We start from the raw sequence: 9,138 nt of genomic DNA on the forward strand, positions 1-9,138 counted from the left end.
CGCTCAGGTGGAGTCCAGGCATGAGCCAGCTGGGTGAGATTCGCGCCCAAATTTAAGCAGTGAGGGACGTCTCCCGATCTCCACGACTTCTCAAAGATTATGGAGAGAGGCCTCACAATGACGTCAGCCAGCTCTCCTAACACCCTCGGGTGGACAACGCCAGGGCACTACTTACTTCCTTTTCTCTGTTGGCTTGGTATAACCAAAATGAAGTTATTAGAACAGATTCCTTACACAGCTCAGACACTTTCACAGGACCACAGAAAGTTTGGAAGGCTGGAAGGGAGCGCTGGATGTCGGCTCATCAAGGCCCCCTGCTCCAGCAGAGGCAGCAGAGGCTAAGCTAGAGCTGCTTAGCCAGGATCACATCCAGACTGCTCTTCAGTGTCCCTTCTCCTGTCACCGGGCACCCCCAGGAGGAGTCTGGCTCCCGCTTCTCTGCAGCCTCCTTCGGGCCTTTTAATAGATTGGTCAGATCCCCTCCGAGCCTTCTCTTGACCAGGCTAAACAGTCCCACCTGGCTCAGCTTTTCCTCAGAGGAGAGATGCTCCCGTGCCTTAATCACCTTCATGGCCCTTTGCTGGACTCTCTCCAGTATGTGCGCCTCTCTCTTGTTCTGGGAGCCCAGAACCGGACACAGTGCTCCAGGGGTGGCATCAGCAGTGCCAAGGAGAGAGGAAGGATCACCCTTCCTTGACCTGCTGGCAAAGCTCCTAATGCAGCCCAGGACAGCGTTAGTGTTCCCTGTGGCCAGGGCACACGGTTGGCCCATGATCAGGTCGGTGCCCACCAGGACCTCCAGGGCTGCTTCTGCAAAGCTGCTTTCCAGGCCGGGCCGCCCGCCGCATGTGCTGGTGCCTGGGCTTGTCCCTCCACAGGTGCAGGACGCTGCGCTTCCCCTGGGTGGACTTCCTGGGGCTCCTGCTTTGGCAGGGTACGACCCTAGGTATTAAAGAATGACAGGCATTAATGTGTGACACAATTTGTATAGTTTTGGTGTTATCTTATTTGTGACAGGTCTGAAAAGCAATCAGGTTTTCAGAGGCTGTGGCAATTTACAGCTGGAACTACACTGCATTTAATTCTGGTGTGAACTTCTCTGTGAGGACGTTAGCATAAAGAGAGTTAAAGGAGGAGTACTTTGCTACGGTGAGAGCGCTGGAGAGACTAGAAGTGAGCCAGTGATGGTGTAGACCCCAAAATAGGGCGTGTAGTGTGTGTGTACGCATCTCTGAAAATATGTGTACAGTCCTGTGCCCGTTTGGAGCTAGACGGGTTCAAAGGGCCGACCAGTCACCCGTGTATGGCTGCTGGCAGGGCAAAAGACACGGTTTCTGAAAGCGTCACTTTGGCTGTTGGGGTGAAGTAGCGGGATACTGTTCCTGTTTTTTTGCCATTGCCGTTGGTTATATTTCTGTCAGACTCCATACCTGGAATTAACTTGTCACTACAAGAAACTTATGTCCTTGGAAGGAGATGTCTGCTAACCTTCTAAGTATGGTTAGTTTTGTTTCAGCTGTAAACTGGAAACGTGCATGCTCACAATGGATCCGTATTCATGACTTACGTGAACACTGATGCAGAAAAGCAAGGTGACTGCAGAAATCAGTTCGTCACGGTGCCGGTCTGTAGAAGGGCAGGGTACGCTGTCGTTCTGATTCTCACAGACAAAGGAAAATCATGCAGGAAATTTCCGCGTCTGGTGTGACCTCCTCTGTAAGGAAGTTAGCATAAAGACAGTCAAAGGACGCAGACACGTGCCTCAGCGTGTACCCATTCCTGTATGACCGCATCTTATTTCTGAACCCTTTTCTGCTAGCAGGTCTGCAAAATGCCTGACCTAGTGGCTAGCAGGCAAGTCATTTTTTGCAGTGAGAGGAGGAACACTTCACTACAATGAGTACTGAAGAGACTAGAAGGGGGTCAGTGATAGCGGCCAGTAGCAAATACCCAGGCAAGGCATCAGACAAAGGCAAGCTAACAGTGAGAGTTTTGCAGCACACTCACCCAGCAGTTTGCGGCTCAGAGACTTGCAGACCGTGCCTTTACATCTGGTCACCCTCCAACGTGCTTTTCTCTCCGGGGCAGAGAACAGCACCGAGTCGTGAGTCCACGCAGGAGGAGAGATTTGGGCGCCGCCGTAGAGAGGCTGCACCGGGCAGCGCAGGCTGGTAGGAGAGCAGAGCCCCGGGACGTGGGGGCAGAGGGTGCGGTGACAGCAGGACAGGCCGGGGGGGATGAGCGATGGGGTACGGGCTGGCCCTGCAGAGCCCCTGGCTGGAAACATCTGCCCCGGGACCGGCTGCTGAGGTGCAGGCTGAGGCTACTGAGAGCCTTCTGGCTGACCTGTGGGCTGGCACGTGCCCCCGCCGCTGGCCCAGCCCTGGCTTCGGCAGCTCCTGGGGCCTGGTCTTAGTTTGGCCCCCGGGGTGGTCTCTTGGGCGGCTGGGAAGAGCCGCGGGAGCTGCCGGCCCTCCTCTTCGGGGCTCTCCGTCTCCCCCCCCGTGAGCGGTCCCTGCCGCGTCTGGGAGCGGAGGGGCCTGCCACGGCCTCCCCCGAATCCTCCTGCGGCTCTTCCCGCTCCCCGTGTGTTGGGACGGGGGCGTCCGGGGGGCTGCCGGGACCCCGGCGAAGAGCAGCGCTTGATGGGCTGGGGCGATCCTCTTCACGGGCCTCAGCCGGGCTGCCCGAGGGGGCTGGGCCAGGGGCAGGAGAGTCCCTTCGGGAGGCAGCAGGACGAGCGGGGCTGCCCTCCCGCTCCTGGGCAGCGTGGCCGTCCTCGAGGCCCAGCAGGCGGTGGGCCTCCCCGCTGCAGCGCTGCACGACGACATCGATGAGCTGCCGTACGAATGCCGCCGCGCGATCTTGAAGGCAGGCCTCCATCATCCGGACGAGGACGTCCTCACGCAGCCCAAAGAAGCCCAGGAGCGCCAGGGTGAGCTCCTCCAGCACAGCCGCTGCGGAAGGCTCCTCCGCAAAGATCAGCCCCAGCTGCTCTCGCAGCAAGGGCAGAAAGCGCTGGAGGAGCGCTGGGTGGTCGTCAAAAAGGGACGCCCAGGTGTCAGGCTGGAGACCACCCAGAGGAGCCCTGGGCACCGGCTCCTCTGCCAGCGGCTGGGGTGTTACAGGGCGAGGGAGGCTGCGGGTGGCTGCCTGCCTGGGCACTCCTCCTGCCCGGCGAGTGCCAGCTGACGCTGCTGCCAGCCCGGATGGTGCGATGACGACCTCTTCAAAGTCGTCATCTGCCTGCACCGAGTGCATGATGGACTGCACTCGCCTCTTGCAGAGGGGGCACTCGGGCTTGCTTTCAGCCCACCGCAGGATGCAGCGGTAGCAGAACTGGTGGAGGCATGGCAGCACATAGGCAGCGTCGTCCCAGCTGTCCAGGCAGATGGGACAGCGACTGCCTGGCTCCGTGGCCATGCTCTCCACCTGCTGCGGTGAGCCGGGAGGGAGCTGGGGATGGTGAACTGCTCCCTCTCTGTGGTGACGCAGCAGCCGGTGTCACGCTAGAAAAGGAAGGGAGGCCGCGGTCAGTGGCTGGCCCAAGGACGGGTGGAAGAAATGCCCAGGTCCCTCAAGAAGGAAACCCTCCCACCTCCCCAGGGTGAGGTGTCCCCGCACAGCTCACCTCTGCTGCTGCTGCGAGCAAACCTCCTGTGTGCCCCGGCTGCCTGCACCTGGCAGGGCCGGGGAAAATCCTCTGACGGCTCTGGGGTCAGGCAAGCAGGAATACTCCCCAGCCAGACCACCAGCACCAACGCCTCGCTCAACACTCCAGCCTTGCGACCTGCTCAGCTGGAGCGCGGGCACGAACCAGCCAGGTGGGCCTCGGCGCCCGGGTACTAGCAGCGAGGAACGCCGGGTCACAATCCGTCGCTCGGTGACATCAGAGCCCTGTAGAACGGGACCCATCGCCCGGGGACTCTGTGATATCAGAGCCCGTCTCTCGGGGTGATATCAGAACCCACCTGCTTGGCGACATCACAACGGGCCATCCTCACCCACGGCACTCACCCCAGCCACGATGACGCCCCGGCGCCTGCGTCCGGGGTCACCGCAGCACCCCTGCCCGCTCCGTCCCCCGTCTCTCGTCCTTGTGCTCGGCATTGGTGTTTCACGCCAGTCACCGAGGCCTCGGCCGTGTCTTCCCAGAACCCCGCCAGCTCGCTCTGGCCCTGGCAGATGTCCCCAGGCACTTATGGCGAGAGGGTTCACGCAGTAACGTGGTCCCACGGGTTCTCTCCACACCCAAATACTCTGGCCAGCCCTCTTTGCTCTCCTGCTTCCTCCCACGGGCAGGTGGGCAGAGGCAGCACTTGGCTTGCTCTGCCAGGTTTCTCCTGTCCTTATCTTCTTCCCGTCCAAACCATTCTGTTTCCATGAGTAGTTCTTATTGCTAATCTCTCATCCTTGATTAAACTATTATAGTAAACAATTTCCCACACCAGGTATCTCCAGCCAGTGTTTTAGATTCATCCTAGGGGGTCAGAGTTAGGAACCAGAAATTACAATGCTACCGCCTTCTATACTGTCCTTGTATTTCGGTTACTGACTTGTTCATGGTTAATCGAAGGCTATTATCCTACTGAAAAATGGAAATGCCTTGCTTTTGGCAACTCAGGTCTCCACCTTTCCCAACTAAATCTTTAATCATTCGAGAGACAGTCTTGAAAGCATTGCCCCGTTTATGGTATTAATTCCTCCTGCAGGTACAGACAGTAATTACAGAAGGTCGTCAGTTCAAAATCAGCCTCGATTTTCTGCAAAGCATCTCATAAACCACTTGCTTTCTGTAAGAGAGAAAATACGTTACTTGGTGATCCAGTATGGACAAGGATAGCATTTTTTTATATTTCCCATGCAATTTCAAGATCCATCCTAAGCAAATGAAAAACAAACCAAAAAATTTCAAAGCATTTCCCATCTTTCATTAGAAACTTTATTACATTTTAACCTACATGTATGTGAAGTGAAATAAATGGTAGTGAAGGGCAGAATGACGGACATTGGTCATCTTTGGAAAATATATATATTTTCACAACAAAACACGTTTTTGTTACAGCTGAGAAAAAAGCTAGGCATACTTGATAGGTTTTCTTAAAAAATATATTACAGTTCAGTCACATCAAAGTGAAGGTTTGTGGGCTAAAAACCTGAAGATAGAAGAGTTAGGTTCAGTGCTCTAGCACTAGTATGTGTGTTCCAAATGACAAGATCTTCTGTACAGTAATTAATGAACATGCATCCATTTGCTTTCAGTCATTTAAACTACTATATATACAATCTTTAATATAAAGCATTTTTGTCAAAATTAGCTCTTCTATTATTCAGTCTGGACTTTAGAACTTCAGTACGAGGATTATTATTTGGACACATATCTAATAAAAAATTCAGTTGTAGTCACAGTACATGTAAAATCCAATATATTTTGAATAACACATTCCCCACTCTTGATTTTGTTTTATCCTAGCTTCACTTCAATATTAACTCGGCTTTGCAGATTGTCTCAGCAGAAAGTATGAGTAGAATGAAATCTTCTTTCCCCTGTAATCTGCATGAACATCTCCAGTTAAAATTAATGGGAGTTCTCTGGATCAAGATAAGGACAAATTTTATGTGTAACAGTGTGTTGTGATTAAAAAACCTTTGATACAGTTAAAAGCCTTGAGGTTCATCATGCTGCTAAATGACCAGAATTAATATGCCTACATTATTTAAAACCCGAAGCGCATACTCACTACTTACTTTAAAACTGGCTATTAACTTTGTGTGGCATTTTGCACTTTACTAAATGGTAAGTTGCTAGGGGATAGCTATCTCCGTTCTCAGTGCTGTATTTCTCACTATTGTAATGTGAATATATAGACGCAGTGCATCTCTTTCCTACCTGTGGTGAAGCCAGTTCTCTTCAGTAGATGGGGTTTGCTAAAATTATTTCATCAACTTACTCATTAAATTCCCACCACAATATATGATGCGCGTTCAGAAATCTTTAAACTCTCTAAAGAACATACAGGGATGTACAGAAAGGGCTGTGTGACAGTCATGAGGACTGAGCTGGGAGTCTCTTAAACTGACAGCAGTGTGTACTCCAGGGCAAGCCTCCCCAGCCGTACAGGAGACAGCAGGATTGCTAATGCAAGTCCCATGTGCTTTTCTCCTCTGGAATGATATACAGCTACCATTTAACAAGAATGTGTTACCCCTGCAGGCAGCCTGAGTGTCTACCAACAACCATTCACTGAAGTAAATTCACAAGTCGTTTATGTGACCTCTACGTATTGCAAATCTGGCTCAGAAATATGCAGACATTGCTTATGCTGACTACACAGCAAGAGTTTTACACACGTATAGGAAGGCAGACTTTGGTAATGTGTATATTTAGAACATACACAAGAGGCAAAATTATCAGAAACTCATCCATTTTTATGGATATTTGGCTGAATATACCCCTTGAGGATATGTGTCATACCAGAAATTTTCAAACAAATATCATTTATTCTGCTCTTCACTTTTTCATATAAAAACCTGTTTCTATCCTGAAGATTAATTTATCTAGTGGTCTCCAAATTTTACACGGAGTAAGAAAATAAATTTTTGTGAGCTCACAATTGCTAAATACAGCATTTGCTATTCATGGCTTCAAATAAAGGTTTTATTTTAAAGTCTGTTTCACACAGTACAAACACATGTATATACCAGTAGCTCTGCACGTTATCTATATGCACACAAACCCAATCAGTACTTGGTCTTATGGAAGGATTAAATGGTAACTGTTTTTTGAAATCTTGCAGTTAATTTCTGTACTTGCCAAATCCAAAGATAATAAAATCATTTACTCCACAGATATACAAGAAATGCCCAGGGAATTACAGAACAGCCAGTGCTCACAGCCAGCAAAAACCAAAAACTTTATAGGGCACTTCATACAGGCATATACATTCTCAGGCTTGGGCACATCACCAACAATGTCTCTGGATGCAGATCTCTCACTTATCACCACCTCAGTGACAACAAATAAAAGCAAACTGTATTTCTACGTGAGCTCCGTGATTCCTCTTAAAAAAATTTCCAAAAATTTTTTCAGTTTTTCTTCCAGTTGATCCTCTGTTGCATTTTGTATTCCAAAGGCATCTAATTGTCATTTATCAATGCTGTCACAATAGGGATAATTCTTTGTCTCAGACTGTTAGCAGATAAAAATGGTCATGGCACGCCCTGTGTTAAGCCAGAGAGCATGTAAACCGAACTCTTGACCTATCAACTGTCCTTCACATTGTTACAGTGCATCACAGGTCTCGTGCCAAAACGTGACCCCGACACAGAAAAGAAGAGAGGACTGCTGCTTCCCATTATATGCCTGTGTCCTTTCCCTATCCAGTCCCCATCAGTCGAGGAGATAACAGTCCTCCAGACAAGATATTCTATTCACAAGAAGCTACAGAGTTACCACCAGAGCAGGGTGGAAAGGCCTGTTGGGGTTATAAGAACGTTAGCAGGTAGCATCCCTGACATCAGGAGCAGCTGAAAGTAATACTGCCACATCATTTTTTATGTATCTAAAGGTAACTGTCCACTGCAAGAGAACGTCCAGTCTATATAAACCATTTTATTTTTAGGATGATGTGTTTGGGGGCAATTTTGCTTCAACAGATGGACACCTTGGCAAATTTAATTTCCTCTGAATTATGCAGTTCATAACAGATTCTTTTGGAGGGAGAGAAGGGAGCCTTTTGGAAAGATGATGTCCATCCATATAGTCATCAGAATAAGCTAAGCTTTCAGGAGGGACTGCTTTTCCCTTTCCTTCAGCATTCTTTTAATTATCCTCGACAAAAACACCTTGACTTTTTTCACCAATTCATTAAGTTAAACTATTATGGATTAGCTAACTACCTCTGATAAACATCAGTATGACATGCGTTCTTACTTTAATCCTCTCCCTCTGCCCAGAGGTCCCTTTAACCAGATAAATAAAGTCCAGCTGGCAAAAATGCAAAATAAATGGACACAAAGTAGAATACTTTTGCAATTACAAGCTAGATCACTAGAAACACAGACACAGAATAAAAGAGGAGACACAAGTTAATGAAGAATGGGGAGTACGTGTGTCACATTATTAGCAATGCAAAAGACCAGCTTAAGCATGACATCAATTATAAAAAAAGGTGCCTTTTTAGCAAGGATGCACAGAGATTGCTTTGTTATTTCTAAGAAAAAAAAACAGAACACTTTACTATTTTTTATTCTATATTACAGTCATTATTACTACCCGATTATAAAACGTAAACCTTTCCTTGCAGTTAAGATTTACAGCAGCCATCACCTTTGTCCACTCCTTACATCATCAGTCCATGGTGATAAAAATAGACTGATTTAATTTACATAATTTATGAATTACTGATATGTATTTTTACTTGTGTATGGCAGACGTAGCGGTCAGAACTGCAACATACGGAGCTGAATCGTAGCAGAAGATTTGCTGAAGACTGGTGCTGGGTCTGGAGTACCAAGAGATCTTGAGGCATCATATAATATTGATGTATGCAATGCTTTTATCTCCAAAACAATTCAAGCAAGATACCCCACTGCCAGGAGCAGACGAAAAAGCCTGATGATGGATTTCCCAAACAACTGCAGTATTGTGCTTACTTATCCCCATCCAATCTTGTTTCTTAGTATGTCTTGACTAAAGATCACAATGGAAGGTAAAATTTGGCAAAGCAGTTTCTCTTCTACATAACTAGGGAATCAGATCACCTGTACAAAGTGGTATTTGGTAAATTGCACTGTCCTGGGAGTATTTCTACTCTGAAACATGACAAATAGCAAGTCTATATTTAAAGTAGATGAAATGGGATGTTATCAAAACTAACCTGCAAACGTATTTTTAAGCCAGTATATTATAGAATAAATGAGTTGCATACCTGTTTCTATAACATTTACTGCCATGAAAAAAAGAATGATCAGGATCCCCAGAGTGTGGCATTTGCCCATCTGTCCCTTGTATACACAGTACAAACCTCATGTTGAGATTCTGTTTGATGTACAGCAATTGTTTGCTGGACAGATTAAGAGCCAAAAATTATGCTGAATGAGAAGAAGGAGCACAACCATGCTGCTTTGCCCCTTCAG

This window comes from Athene noctua, chromosome Z (genome assembly GCF_965140245.1).
Source record: "Athene noctua chromosome Z, bAthNoc1.hap1.1, whole genome shotgun sequence".
NCBI lineage: Eukaryota > Metazoa > Chordata > Aves > Strigiformes > Strigidae > Athene > Athene noctua.